Consider the following 16870-nt stretch of genomic DNA (forward strand, 5'->3'; position numbering starts at 1 on the left):
TCCTGATCTCTCACTTTCTGCTGTATGTGGAAGTTATCACATTTTCCTGTGTCCTGCCTGCTCCAGTCACAAATACAGACTCAGTTTCTCAGAGGCTGCAGATGGCCATTGGCTTTGGCAGCTTAGCAATGTTTTTCTTTCACGTGGTGAATGAAGTCTTAGAGTTATTCTTCTGCTGATTAGAGAAGCAGAAGGTAAGACTAAGAACATTGGGTGTATGTTAGATTCTCAAAACAAAAACAAACAAATCAGAAAACTAAAAGTGCTAAAAACAATTTTAATCAACTTTTCCAGTGACTTGGTATTATCCGTACAATATAAACTCAAACATTTGGAGTAGTTGCTTCACTTCTTGGGTTATGGCCCTACGAGGCTGTGTCTGTTATCAGTCTAATGATCCCATTTGTCTTCATGGACACCACACCCTCAGACAGCAGGTGAGCAACCAGGGATCATAAAAGAAGAGATGAAAGGCATCTGAGATTGGACTGTTAACATAAATTGGATGATATACACTCGTACTGTTATTTCTATAGGAGAAAATTTGGCAAACATTTGACTAATTTCATTAAAGAACATAGGAAGTTTGGATCATTTCAAGTACCATTTATCATCATCTGAATACCTTAGAATGAGTGTTTATATTTGATTAAATCAACAAAACAATTTCAACAATCCTTTCCTCTCTGTGTTATTATAAATCTTACCTTGAAATCATTAATATTTCTTTAAGTGCTGAAAAAACTCTCTTTGTATGGCATGAGGAATAAGCCTAAGATTTTACCAAATTCTTCATTTTTCTGTTAGTTTTTAATTTTATATGAAAATATTTGCCAATACACTTGATTGAAATTTTATATATATATGTATGTATACATATATATATGTACTTTACTTAGTATAAATAAGAATATTCAGGACACAGCATCTGAACAGACATTGTTAAAGTCTGCCACTGCAGCAAGCAAAGCAGTGTTCCCAAATAAACTTCTGTGTGTCCAGTAAGTTTAATATATAAGGCTCTCCAAATGCTGGCTTTTTGTGAAAAAAGAGCACACGCAGAACACATGGGTTACTGCCATACATTTTAGCTATAACTGGCAGTGGATGTGATCAAATGATTGCAGCTACTTATTGTTTTTCATGCTTCTTGTCACTTTGCCATATATTTCATTTAATTATTGCTTTAAATGAAACAATTCAAAAGTCATTCTCTTTTTTGCAAAGAAAAAACCTGGAGTTAGATGAGAGAATTGTAATTTAGAGAGTTAGCATCAAGCCAGGATAAACAGGTATTACTTAGTAATGGAGTCCCATCATTACACACAAAAATTACATATAATTGATTATCTTTCAAACATACAGTGTGTACGAGACTACAAAATCAGTACTGCAAATTGGTTGAACTGTAATCTTCCACTTTCTCAGCTGTGTAGTTGCTTCAAGAAAATTAAGTCCACAATTTTCTCTTTCGTTTTCCTTTCTGACATTGAGTAAGCGTGATCAATAGGTTTATATTTCATTTCATTTCATTCCCATGAGGTGATCTACAAAACCACAAACGCACCAAAAACAGAAATGACTTTATACCACTAATTCTGCTTGTTTTCATAGACCTAATCCTGGAAGTAGGAGCTGCTGATGGGCAAGTCACAGCCTGGATTTAGCCCACAGGCATATTTTGTTTAACCAGCACAATATTTTAAAAATTTGGAAATTTTGTGAATCATTCCTAATCTTTGACTTCTCTTGAAGATCAGAAAAAATCTTTCCATATGGATCCACATTCCCATATGGTGACAAGCAGCTGGACGTGATCTGTATCTGCCACAGGCTCCACCATTCCTACTGCCTTACATATGGTGTTCTTCATTGATTCAAACTGCCTATAGAATATCTACATTTTCTGGCTTGGCTGCATTTTTCCATGACTTGGTCCCTAGCACAATTAGAACACAGCAATTAACCTTTCCCTACATATTTAATTGGTATTTCCTATTTGCTTCCTTATCAATTTCGTATTGACTAACTAGATTCATACAGCATATGATACTGAAGAGTACAAGACTATAGAGACTGAAATCTCATTTTATGAACGATGAAAACTGAAAAAGCTAGTTTGAGTTAGCATGTGCCCTCTGGCCACGTGTCCCTGAAGCCTGAAATCTTAACCCGGACACTGTCTGTATGCCTGTGGTTCGGTCCATTGCACAACCTGACCTATGTAGACAATTCCTTGGACAAAACTGATTCGGATTTTTCTGGAATCCTAAATTGTAAGTACTAAACCCCTTCTGAACCTCTTTGATGTCAAGAGTTTAAGTTGAAACATCATCATTATAAATTATAAAAATCGGTTCAAATCCTATAATAATGCCTTTCAATGAAAACTAAGTTATTATTTTTAGTTTTTAAAAAAATGTGTATAATGCTAAAAATGGCATTTATCTGAAGATGGTAAAACCTCTTATAATAAATATATGCAATATGTGAGAATAATATATGTCTGATTTTCTTACCTCTATAATCCTTAATCTACCCTGTTAACCTTCTATATTTCTTACATTGTTTGAGATGATAAACAGAAACGTTGCAGAAAGATACTTGTTTAAATTTTACAAAAGCAAAGAACTGTAATGAGCCTGATTCCACTCTCTTTAGCATACGGTTTCTTTTATTATATGGCATGGTAATTAAATGCATTAAAACTGCTCTTTGATCTGCCCTTTTAAATTTATCACTTTAGTTTTCTGTTTAGCATAAATGAGCTTTACTTCATTTTTAAATTTCATTTCTGACACATTATCTATAATTCAAGCATGCTGCTACCAGATGGAAATTATTTCATTAATGTGCAGATGAAAATCTTAAAGAAAAATTCAAATTCCTAAAAGAATTATTGGGAAATGTAAATTTACCATAAAAATCCAAACCACACACATTTATGTATAAGATGTTTTTCCCAACACAAATACACACATAAACACACACACACTCACATGCAAATCCCATTTTCAAAGATAATTTGTGTAATATTTTATATTCTCACTACAGATATGAAAGTGTTTTCTGTCACTCAATAATGTGTCTTATCCATCTCTCCATATTAAAATAGGTAGATCTAGTTTACACTCAATGGCTACATAGCATTTAATTGCATGATAAACCTAAATTTATAAAACCACCTCCGGTAAAATGTGGGTTATTTGTTCCTTTTTCTTTTCAGCGTATTACAAAATTTAAGTGAATATATTTGTATATACATCTTTTCACACCTGTATGAGGTAAAATGAGGATAAATTTTTAGAAGTAGAATGGCTGGATCATACTGTCAGGAAATAAGTAGTTTAAAAATGACCGCTGAAAATACTACATTAGTTACAACTTTTGTTATCTCAGCATCAAGAATAGAGAATGTTTGTCTCTCCATACTTTTGTGGACACTGAGTATTCTCAGTTATTTAAAACCCTGGGACTTTATTTAATCAATCAGTTTGCGTTATTTGTATTTTTACCTAAAAAATCTTTATAGATTTTAGTATATTTTTCTTTCTCATAATAAGATATATTAAAACAACAAATGTGAGCATCATTACTAAAATACTACATCTTAAAAAGTAATAAATACTAATCAATAGAGAAAACTGCTACTGTCTAATTTCACCATTCTGACCAAACAATTGAATATTTGAACTCATTTCATAACTCATTCTCCACCACTTCAGATATGACAGTTTAAGTGTCCTTTGAGACACATACCATTTCCATTACTATTTGAAGACCATTTTTTTTTTTTAATAAATTTATTTATTTATTTATGGCTGTGTTGGGTCTTCGTTTCTGTGCAAGGGCTTTCTCCAGTTGCGGCGGGCGGGGGCCACTCTTCATCGCGGTGCGCGGGCCTCTCACTATCGCGGCCTCTCTTGCTGCAGAACACAGGTTCCAGACGCGCAGGCTCAGTAGTTGTGGCTCACGGGCCTAGTTGCTCCACGGTATGTGGGATCTTCCCAGACCAGGGCTTGAACCCGTGTCCCCTGCATTGGCAGGCAGATTCTCAACCACTGGGCCACCAGGGAAGCCCCTGAAGACCATTTTGAATGAACTCAAATGGTGTCAAGGACCTGGGGGAGTTTGTTCTCCTCTGGCTTGACCAAATAAGTGCATTAGTTTCCATTTTTCAGTTACTCTCTCTCAATCCACCACAGAAATTTTAGTCATTTATGTGCGTGGTTTCTGGTGAAAAAAATGGAATTTACTTTTTTTTTTGATAGATAAGATAATTAATTCTCTCCCTGTTTTTTTAAAGGAAGATTTTATCTACTGTATAATTTTTCCATTGCTCTAAATTTAAATGAACTGGAGCTATATAGTGAATAATTTTCTATAGATACTTTTTAAGGACTTTACAGTAAAAATCTCTCTTAGATACGGAATATTGGTAAATGAATTCTCTAGAATTACTTCAGAAGGCTTTCCATACCAAAATGATATTAAAAATTTTTGAAGACATAAAGAAAATAATAACTACAAAACAAAATCAAAACTGCTAAACATGGCATTTATCCTTGTGATCAAGATGTATTAAGTAACTTCAGGCATTGTGGAAAAACTGTTTTAAGCAGAAAGCACTATTTCACTGAACAATTTCTGGACATGGAAATAGTTCAGTGGTATAGTAGCCCCAAGAAGAATCAGATAGAAAAATAGAACACAACTTTTTAGTAAAGTCAGGGAATTGGTGTAGGACTTCTGATCCTCATTTCCCTGAATATAGATTATGTGTTTTAAATTTGTGTTTATTCTTCAACACACCGTTCCAAATGTTTTTCATCATATTAATGTGGGTGTTCCTCAAAACCTCCTTTGCTTCTTGATGTTTAACATTTGCTCCTAAATACATATCATTTTTAAAAAGCTTTAAGTCACCTTTTAGCCAAAAAAATTTTATTTACAAGTACAACTAATTAAGCTTTTTCTGTTTCTTTTTTCTAAACTTCTGTGAGTTTTTCAAATCTAGGCTGTTCAACAGGAAAAATGATGTATTTCTTATGAATAATCAATGGCCAACTTTTCATAAATTACAAGTTACTTTCAAAACTCACTTTATGACACACTGCAGAGAATTTCTGAAGCCACACCTAAGTGCTAAGAAACTTAAAACAAAATACTGTGGAAGAAGGCAAAGAATGGCATTTGTTGTCACTACATAAGGGGTTCCATGATATAGAATAATTTACTCACTATGGCACATACAAATTTCTGCTTCATTATGCAGAATAATTTCATAAAAACCTCTAGGGTCACCTCATTCTTGAACTAAAACATTTACTTTCAGAAATAAGTATTTTTTCCAAATAAAAATAACTGAATAAAAATAGGGGTTAAACATATTCAACTGTGGATAGACCTCAATCTTTCCCTATTTTAAATGAATATTATCTTACCCTCCCCTGTTAAAAACACCTGGGGAAAGTCCCAACTAATCCTGAGAATATGTCCAAACTAAACTTTTATGTAAATGCCAGAGCATACCCTTACAAATCAAACTCCAAATCCTCAGATACTGAGTTATGGGCCCCCTAGTGCTTTCTGAGTCACCCAAAGTGGGTAACCAATGTTTTCCTGGATCAGTACCTACCATGAGGCCACTCCCCTTCAACACTTGACTTTGCTTCTCTCATTTGTACCCTTACTCACTTTTGATTGGTGCTTATATTTTGTTTTTGCATTTGATTCTTGGCAAACACTCAGCATTTTAGCTGGGGCTCAGTTTTAGTGATACGATCATGGAAAATTCAGCAGGGTGGTTAAAAGCCCAGGCTCAACTCAAATAGTTCTAAATTTACGTTCTAGGCACGTTACTTACTCTACGATCTTTGGCAATATATATAGTTGGTCTGAGGAAAGCTTCTTCGTGTAGAATATGTTACATTACAGAGTGGTTTAAGATTAATTGAGAAACACATGTGAATTGATTGGCTTAGTGCTGAGAATATGTTAAGTGCTCAATAAATACAGCTATTAGTCTTGTTGTTTTTAGGAACTATCCTGAGTAGAATGCAACACCTTAGTTGTGCCCCACTGGACCCATACCTCAGGATCGGCCCCCTTGCTTGCACAGGACAGTTTCATTCTCTCCCCACCCCTGAATGGGACAGTGAGGAGAGGGAGACAAAGGCATCCAGTCTTACAAACCTCTTGTGTGCCCCACAGACCCAGTGCCATTTGGCACACAGAAGAGGCACTCACCTAATATGCATAAAGGGAGGATCATAATTTTCCTGTACTAATTGACTCTGAATGTGTTGTTGGAAGGAATAATAAAAGTGATGATTCCGGGCTTCCCTGGTGGCGCAGTGGTTGAGAATCTGCCTGCCGATGCAGGGGACACGGGTTCGAGCCCTGGTCTGGGAGGATCCCACATGCCGCGGAGCAACCAGGCCCGTGAGCCACAACTACTGAGCCTGTGCGTCTGGAGCCTGTGCTCCGCAACAAGAGAGGCCGCGATAGTGAGAGGCCCGCGCACCGCAATGAAGAGTGGCCCCCGCTCGCCGCAACTAGAGAAAGCACTCGCACAGAAACGAAGACCCAACACAGCTAAAAATTAATTAATTAATTAATTAATTAAAAAAAAAAAAGTGATGATTCCCTTGGCATTTTAGTTACCTCCAAAATGCAGACCATTGTATAAAATGTTTACAGGGTGATTCTATACCGTACAAATAAATGGCATGAGTTCATGAAGGAGGTGGAATTTTCCTTTAAGTATATCTGTAGTTGGCTGTAAACTACAGAAGAATATGTTATGAATGCTAACTCCTGGCTATAAGGACAAAAGAAGATCAAGAATGTTACATAATGCTGCTGGGTAATCTTAAAAGTCATTATATACACTTCAGAGTAAAGTAAAAAACTTAAGCCAATCCAATAAATTGATACTATATAATTCATCTTCCAAAGGATTTGAAAAAAAAAAATTTAGTCTCTGACCTAGTATGGTCAATGACTAATAGTCTTTAAAACAGAGGATCAAAGAGTGACTGTTTTATATTTTGAGAGAACTGTAGATTATCTTTGACTGACTTCTAAAAATAAATCTTGAGCCTTTTAAAAAAAAGAAAAGTTGGATCAATTCCTGACATCATGCACCAAAATTAATTCCAAGTTGATAAAATAATTACACGTTAAAAAAATACAACTTAAAATACAGCAGGAGTAACTACATGTGCAAAACTTTCTGTAACTTGTGAATGGCCTATGTATGACTTAAAATCAATTAACAATAAAGATACATAAGTCGATATTATAAAAATGATGGTGTTTAAAAATCTTGGCATGCCAAATACAATCATACATAAAATAAAAAGACAAATATAAAACAGAAAAAATTTTGCAATGTATATCACAGACACAATGTTAATATGCCTAATATATAAAGATTCTCTGATAAGAAGAGAAAAAGATCAATATTTTTAGAACAATGAACTAGAATAATAATCAGTTCGCAATAAAAATGCAAATGGCTCTAAGACATTAAAAAATTATATATGTATGAATCTTTTGACTCAACGATCCTGTTTTGGAAAACTACCACCACAGTACCTTGCAAAATATGAAGAATTTTACATTCATGACTAGCTACTAAATGACTAATTTTTTTTTTTAAACATCTTTATTGAAGTATAATTGCTTTACAATGGTGTGTTAGTTTCTGCTTTATAACAAAGTGAATCAGTTATACATATACATATGTTCCCATATGTCTTCCCTCTTGCATCTCCCTCCCTCCCACCCTCCCTATCCCACCCCTCTAGGTGGTCACAAAGCACCGAGCTGATCTCCCTATGCTATGCGGCTGCTTCCCACTAGCTATCTATTTTACATTTGGTAGTGTATATATGTAAATGACTAATTTTAATAGCAGGAGATGGCAACAATCCACCAGTCCATCAGCAGGAGAGTGAATAAACTATGGATTATGTAGCCTCATAAGGAATAACCCTGTGGGGATTATTGTAATAAGGAAACAAAAGAGAAATGGATATATAATAATAAGCTACCATTTATATAAGTAAGGAGAAAACATGATTGTATATGTGTCTATTTTTAATCAAACAAATAATGAAGGGATAGATAACTTTTTTTTTCTTTTTTTGGCTGTGTTGGGTTTTCGTTGCTGCGCGCGGGTTTTCTCTAGTTGTGGCGAGCGGGGGCTACTCTTTGTTGCGGTGCATGGGCTTCTCATTGCAGAGGCTTCTCTTGCTGTGGAGCATGGGCTCTAGGCACGTGGGCTTCAGTAGTTGTGGTGCGCAGGCTCAGTAGTTGTGGCTCATGGGCTCTAGAGTGCAGGCTCAGTAGTCGTGGTGCACGGGCTTAACTGCTCCGCGGCATGTGGGATCTTTCCGGACCAGGGCTTGAACCCGTGTCCCCTGCATTGGCAGGCAGATTCTTAACCACTGCACCACCAGGGAAGTCCTTAGATAACTTTTTAAAATGTTTAGCTAAAGCTAGAGGCAAGGAATAGGGTAGATATGACAGGGTGAGATGCTAGACTTTTTTGACCATATCTTGTTTTATAGACATGACTTTGTAAAAATACAAAATTTTTTACAAAACCATATGACAAACAAAAACAATCTAAAATAAAATGGAATAAAGAAAACTAAATACATATTCGGTTGATGGCAGAGTGATAATAAATGATGTTAAAACACAACCGTCTGCCTAGACATTACCAAAGGGATATAATGTAAAGATAAAAAAAAAACCCAAAACTGGGGGGACTTCCCTGGTGGCGCAGTGGTTAAGAATCCGCCTGCCAATGCAGGGGACACGGGTTCGAGCCCTGGTCCGGGAAGATCCCACATGCCGCGGAGCACCTAAGCCTGTGCACCACAACTACTGAGCCTGTGCTCTGGAGCCTGCGAGCCACAACTGAGCCCGCGTGCCACAACTACTGAAGCCCGCGCACCTAGAGCCCGTGCTCCGCAACAAGAGAAGCCACCACAATGAGAAGCCCAGGCACCACAGCGAAGAGTAGCCCGGGTTCACTGCAGCTAGAGAGAAAGCCCGCACTCCCAATACAGGGGGCTGGGGTTTGATCCGTGGTCAGGGAACTATATCCTGCATACCGCAGCTAAGACCCAGTGCAGCCAAATAAATAAATAAATATTAAAAAAAAAGAACCCTTAAACTATTTTCAGTAATCAATTTTTGCAATTGGTGTTGGTATTGTTACTATGAGATTTTTGTACATACATTGTAGAGTAAAAAAGGTGAGTAATTATGTGGTATGATAAGGATAAAATATCAAGTATTATTGAGAATTAGAAATCTCTGTTTGGGAAAAAGAAGAAAAACATGCAAAACAGAAGGGGTTAAACAAAACTCCCATGGTCTTGGTTTTGAATTGCAAGTATCAATATACACTACTGATGTATTTTATCTTAAAATTATATTTCCTAGCTCCTGCCACTGAAAAAGTCTAGAAACAATGACCCACTCAATATCAAGGAGCCCTGGTATCACCCAGATTTAATATCAAGCTCTAAGATCTGTTTTTACTAAAAGGAACTAGGGATTCTTGAAAAAAAAAATGGCTGATTCCGGGTCTTAGTCAAGAAATGGTTAAGTAAACACTAGGACATCTTTCAGGACAGTTATCAAGAAAATTATAAAAGATTGAAAGGGCTATATGCCAAAAGGCCTCAGCAACCATCCTGAAAAGGCTCCCCTGGCCCACTACAGGAAATTTGAGTATAAACAGATCAAAAATTAAACACATATTCAAATGTTTGTAAGTGATCTAAAGCAACACAGAACAAACTAAATCAACTGGTCACCTCCAGATGACAGGGAACTAAGTCATTCTTTTGAATAGCTAGCACATAAAGGGATATAATCAAACATTTATCCAGCCTCTCCTATACATACTGTGCCACCAATAACCAAATAACAGATACGCTGAAGTTTCTATTTTTAGAAGTATTCCAATTAATAAGTGAAGAAGGAGTAATAGAAGGAAAATAGCCTCGTTATGCAACATTAATACACACTGAAAGATCTTGGCATTGAGCATAAATGTTTCTAACATCACAAAATAAGAGACTTATAAGTATCATGGGCCTCTTGAAAAATCACATTACCACTCATGAAGCTGGTCTTATGAAAGAAAAACAAATCTAAGTATGATCACCTCTCTAGATCAGAGGACTGTTAAACTACAGCACAGGGATCAAATCAGTAATGCTCAGACTGTAGAAAGCTTTGCAGGATAACCTCCTGGCTTTTCCAACAATAAATTGCACGTGAAAAAGGAAAAAAAAAGTCGAGAGAGAGAGATGAAAGAGAACTTATAGATTAAAAGAGTCTTAAGAGACATTTGGGTCATTATGAAATATGGACAGTATTGGAAACATTCTCCAATCAAATGTGGAAAAATTACTATATTCAGGAGGTCATTGGAAATTTGAACATCGACCTGAAATGTCATAAAAAGTAATTATTATACATTTTAGGTAAATTAATTGCATTGTGATAGCATGAGAAAATAATTCTTACATTTTAGGGCTGCATATGGAAATATTTATGGATGCGATGATATAAGCTGGGATTTGCTTTAAATAATATGGTTGTGAGGAAATGACTGGTGGAATCGATAAAACAAGACTGGCTACAAATGGATAGTTTTGAAGAACACATGTGTCTTCATTACTCTAGTCTGTATTTTTTTGTATATGTTTGGCATTTTCCATGCTGAAAGTTAAAAATAAATAAAATAATTTCATTCAGGCCTTTACTTCACAGTTAGCACTAATAAAGTAAGCAAGTCCAACTTTTGCAAAATAAAAATAAGTAGCTTATGTTTTGTTCTCTGCATAAGAAAATTTAGATTTTAGAGTTTGTTTTTTTTTTTTAATTAATTTATTTTGGCTGTGCTGGGTCTTCGTTTCTGTGCGAGGGCTTTCTCCAGTTGTGGCAAGCGGGGGCCACTCTTCATCGCGGTGCGCGGGCCCCTCACTATCGCGGCCTCTCTTGTTGCGGAGCACAGGCTCCAGACGCGCAGGCTCAGCAATTGTGGCCCACGGGCCCAGTTGCTCCGCGGCATGTGGGATCCTCCCAGACCAGGGCTCGAACCCGTATCCCCTGCACTGGCAGGCAGACTCTCAATCACTGCGCCACCAGGGAAGCCCGATTTTAGAGATTTTTAACATGTATGAATACGAATAGAAATATTAAACACTGAATTATGTCACTACTTTTCGTTTGACTTACTGATTATTGCCATCATTCTTAGTATCACTCTAGTTCACATGAAATAACTACCATGTTTTTCTGCATTTAAGTTTTTATAATAAGTGTTCAAAGTTCCCCATGTTCTTTTCGACTTATTCCAGGATGATGTTTGTAAATCATTCAAGCAGTCCCTGAAAGCAATTTGTAGTCTTCAATTATTAAGTCACCCTAGTATGCATAGAGACTTTGTGGTAACACCCTAGACACTTTGATATTACTCCTGTTTGTTCATCTCTCTATGTCTTCTCCTTTATCAACATTTTACCCTTGAATAAATTTTTTTAAAAGCAGTATAGGTTACAAAATGGTATCTCAAAAGCGCTACAATAATTCACAACTTCATCCACTATTCATGGTATACCATGCTGGTTACTCACTCTAGCCTCCAATGGAGATAAGATGGTTTTGATGCAATGCACAATTCCTAGCACACTTACACTAACGGTACCCTCCCTCTCTCAACTGAAACACACTCTGGAATGCTTTTGAAAAAGTCTGTCATCGTTATGGTAACGACTGGAAACCAATTCACAAAATGACATCCATTATTATTAGTAAGAAATTACTTGCATTGCCCTTCACTACTGATGTCAATACAGTATTGTGTCAATAATATAACTGAAAACCTCTGCCTCAAAAGACAATTTGGTTTAGTGATGTTTTGATAAAAAACAAAGTTCCTTTAGTGAAATTCTGAAATTTTAAGCTCTGTTTGTCCTATCAAGGATTATAATTCCCAAAAAGAAAAAGTAAAGAATATTCTTATTCCTGAAAAAATTTTTTTTGAGAAAAAATAAAGTCATTACCATTTGAGAGTGGTGCTACACCAAGAGGTAGGAAACACAGATGAAGTACGTTGTATTCATTCAAAGAGAGAAAAATAAAAGGAAACTAAAAAAAAGGATGATAATTCAAAGAACAGAAGATTCAAAAGGTGCTTTAATCTTTATTTAGCAAAATAAGAAAATGTCTTACCACATTTTAAAAAAAGAGTGTCTTCAGTAGAATTTACTGCTAAAAATAGCTATAGTTCATTTTAGTCACATTGCATTGCTTTGTGGTATTAAATCTAAACACGACTGAGTTTTGCAAGTCAGCCTGCCTTTAAGATTCTTCCACCAACACTGATTTTCGTAGATGTGGGTATCTAATAAGGCCCAGTAAAGTACAGCTTTGTCATTGTGTACTGCTGACTGATCCTAGAGTAGCACAGTTTGATTTTACTAATGCTTCATGAATAATACAGTAGTGGTAAGGGCCTGAAGGGGGCAGGGTCATCTGGCAACTGCTTCTGGGAAAATGTCCGATGGTTCTGTCTCCTGGTGTCTAATTTTAGAGAATTTATTTCTGCATTACAAAGCTGCTTTAAGGGGTGCAAATATATACTGTGGTTTACAAAACTGTACATGCACATTATATCATCGTGCCTCTGGCACATCTATGCGTTTGCCATATGGCAGCATGCTGAACTGAAAATGTAAATTACATAACTCAAGTTTTCTTTGATAGCAAACAAAACTACTATGGGTAACAATGATCAAACATCATCATATTCCAAATAATATTATAACTTGATGAGTTAGCTGAAAATTGTCTAAATGCAAATTATAATTGATAAATTGAAAACAAATCGCAGTGCACAAAGGAGAAAACAATTTAATAGAAATAAATATATATTGAAATTATGCACCAACAATATATTAGATAAAGTGATCTTAAACTTTTAGATACCGATTCAAACCTTAATTGTTCAGGATAAACTTAATTTGGAATGGGACTTTTTTGGCTACTATGCGTGGAAGGAGCCTGGAGGCTTGAAACTTGCTCCTTGATTATCGGAAGCTGTCAATCTAATTTAAACTGGCAGATGTGCTTTTACAGCTGGGGCCATATTGAGATCTTCATGTTTGGGCCTTTGGGAGAAAAAATGGTGCATAAAACAGCAAGCACCTTTGTGAAGTTGCTTTGTAGCATAGACAGATAGAAGCTACAATGTTTTCTTAACACACTCCTAGAATTGACTGTAGCTTTTCCCTCAACCCCAATAAACCACATTGATTTTATGAGTGACTATGTCACTGAAGTTCACAAGGAAGGAAAGAAAACATCAATTTTTTTTTCACATAGCCTATCTCATGCTATGTGAAATTTTTAAAAAGTTACATTGCAAGTTAACTTCTAAAATTCATTATTGTTATGAAAATATTCAATGACACTGAAATCATTCCGCAATTTTAAGATATTCTAACACATCTTCTCAATATAAAACACTGAAAGATTTTTCTGCAACTTTCGTCTTTCTAGAATAGCTACATGAAGGCCATATTAATTAATGAATGTGAGTATAGTAAATATCTAGATTTAATTAGAAATTTAAAGTTTAAAATGTTAGCTTTATCAACTGGAGTTTGATACTTCATTTTTATGTTTTCTTACAGACTTCTATTGATCATCGTAGCATTTTTAGAAGGTCCACAGAATCTCTGAGTCATTTCTACATGATGCATATATTCCCTTCCCTATGAATGTCATTCACAGAAAGTTACAACGTGATAAAGCACGCTACTGTCGATCTCTATGGATTAGCTGGGCAGTCTCCTGAGAAAATACACAGATAACATCCCAAGGTTTGTTTGGAGAAGAGCTGAACTGAGGTCACTTTCCAAAACAACAAACTGCTCTCTATGACCCTGAAAGGTTAGAGTTTAGGAATTTCCTGGAGAGACTGTGTTTTGTCTAGCATTTCTTTAAACGTATCAAAGGACTCAATTAGCAATGGTAAAACTGTCTTAATCAAAGATGTAAAAAGGGTGTGAGTTTAACAAAATATATTGAGAATTAGAGGGGAAGGAAAAGGAAGACAGCAATCAGGAATCATAAGCAAAAGAAAAATGCTTAGACAGAGAAAGACAAATAACATATGATATCGCTTATATGTGGAATCTAGAAAAAGGGTACAAATGAACTTATCTACAAAACAGAGACAGAGTTACAGTTGTAGAAAACGGACTTATGTTTAGCAGGGGGTAAGGGGGGAGGGATAAATTGGGAGATTGGGATTGACATATACATGCTACTATATATACAATAGATAACTAATAAGGACCTATTGTATAGCACAGGGAACTCTATTCAGTACTCTGTAATGGCCTATATGAGAAAAGAATCTAAAAAAGAGTGAATATATGTATGTGTATAACAGATTCACTTTGCTGTACACCTGAAACTAACACAAATTGTAAATCAACTATACTCCAATAAAAATATTTTAAAAAAGAAAGAAAAATGCTTAGATTTATGCTAAACAAAAGTCAAGTCGGTTATGTGGTTGTTTATTGTATTGCTTCTTATTCATTTGCAATAATTTATTTTTTAATTGTATTAGAATGGTTTTGGGTAAAATACTATACACATAAATGATACTCCTGCCAGCAGCTAACATTTTTCTCCTGAACTTACTGTAACTCAATTAATAATATTTGCGCCTGGTAAGACGTGGGTATATCACGTATCAGTAGAGTGAATCTCAAATTCCCCAAATCTATTATAATGCCATAGCAATGTCACAGCAAACCTTCCACTGCAGACACTTTTTTCTTTTCTTTTTTTTTTTCAGTAGTAGTTTCTATGTGTTGAAAGAGACCTGCCTGGAGATGATGGTCTGAACCAAACCATCTCTTCAGCTCCCTTCTAGTCTTATATTTTAACCAATAACTAAACTCCACAATGTGGTATATTAAGCATAAATAGTTTTTATTAGCAATCTCTATCTCAAATATAAGTACCTTGAAGAAACCATGGGTTCAAAACACATACTTAAATTAAGTCTATTTTTTGCAGACGTACTCTAGCAACTGTCCTGAATTTTTCGATTCTGTCTGTGTTCCAAAATTCTAATGTGATGGGTCAAACTCATCGCTCAACTGAATTATTTGCATAAGTAGGACTTTGTCCCAACTCAGCCTCATATTCCTGTTACTCTTGGATCTATACCATGAAATTTAAGATGATACCTACTCCCAATCTTTATTGGGGTCATGTATGAATTTGGCAAGCAATACCATTACGTGCACTTAACCACTGAGTTGTATGGTGTAATTGAAATGCCCGTGAATGTAGATGCTCTAAGCAGGTGCATCATGATAATACAGGTCAAGGAATGTCAAGTGGACCAGGTAGAAACAACGTCATTATGCTACATATATAAAAATATATTTTTCTATGTAATGAATGATCTGCTATAATTTCTAATAACACAAAGCCAAATACTTTAGTCAAATATGAATTATACCTACATATTCTGAAAAAAATGAAAACTCCAGTCCTTAAAAAAAAAAAGTGTTTGGGCCACTCCTATGAAGGTAAAGCTACAAATAGTAGACCATGTTGCCAGATACTTTGTGACTAACGAGGCTTAGTTTTATAGTACCCTATCTATGGATTGTTATATAAGGGAAATATACTTTCTGAAAAAGCCCTTTTCCAGACTCTACAACAGAGAAATGGGCCAACAAAAAGGAAGATGTTCCCAGAGCCTATCTTGGACAAATAATGTTAGGCTCTCTTATTTGGACCAAAAGTTTTTTTGTAAATTTATGCTGAAAAAAAAATTATAGGTATTAATTTGATAAATACTTATTACTAACAATATTTGATATCATCGGAATCCGGTCAGGAAAATAAGAAACCAGATTAAGCAGAAATAAAAGTACAGTAAACAAGCAGAAAGCACTTGTGACCAAATGACATTTTGTCCCTGTTGGTGCTCCCTACTGTGGGAGATCTTTTAACATTAGAGACCACATGGCACTCAGCAACTTATCAGACAAAAACTTAAAAATATCTTTATGCTAAACTTTAAAAATTTATACTAAACTTCAAGATTTATTATATTTTGAGGTAAGTTATCATGAAAATATACCATTATGTTCCTTAGTAGGTAAAACCTTGGTAGATAATATTTATTGTCCTTGGTAGACATCATCGAAATCTTTATTTTAAGAGGAGGAGATTAAAACTCAGATAAAATTTATAATTATTAATATAGAAAAAATATTAATAACTACTTAGAGGTCATAAGAAAACAGTTTTAAACTGAAATTTCAAAACAATGATGTTTAGAAATTCCTAAATTCTAGGGAATTCCCTGGTGGTCCAGTGGTTAGGACTCCACGCTTCCACTGCAGGGGGCATGGGTTCGATCCTTGGTCAGGGAACTAAGATCCCGCAAGCCATGCAGTGTGGCCAAAAAAAAAAAAAAAAATTCCTGAATTCTAGTTTAATCTTCTTTTTCTGTCTATTATTATCCCTTAATCTAAGGATGTAAGTTTATTCCTTACACTTTCACATTTGCAGCCTGTCAGAACCTCACTGACATTGACAAAAAGCTGGTACCAAGTAACTCTCCTGTTGTGTGTTCTTGTTACTTTGATGTAGAGGGTCAATGCTTTTAGTGTCATCAGGCCCACCACCTACTAATTCTTCATGTATAAAACACAGATAAGAATGTCTACTTCAGATTATTATGAACATATTAAAGGAAAACATGGGTGTAAAGCATAGTACCTGGACAGAG

Source organism: Eubalaena glacialis, chromosome 20 (genome assembly GCF_028564815.1).
Source record: "Eubalaena glacialis isolate mEubGla1 chromosome 20, mEubGla1.1.hap2.+ XY, whole genome shotgun sequence".
Lineage (NCBI taxonomy): Eukaryota > Metazoa > Chordata > Mammalia > Artiodactyla > Balaenidae > Eubalaena > Eubalaena glacialis.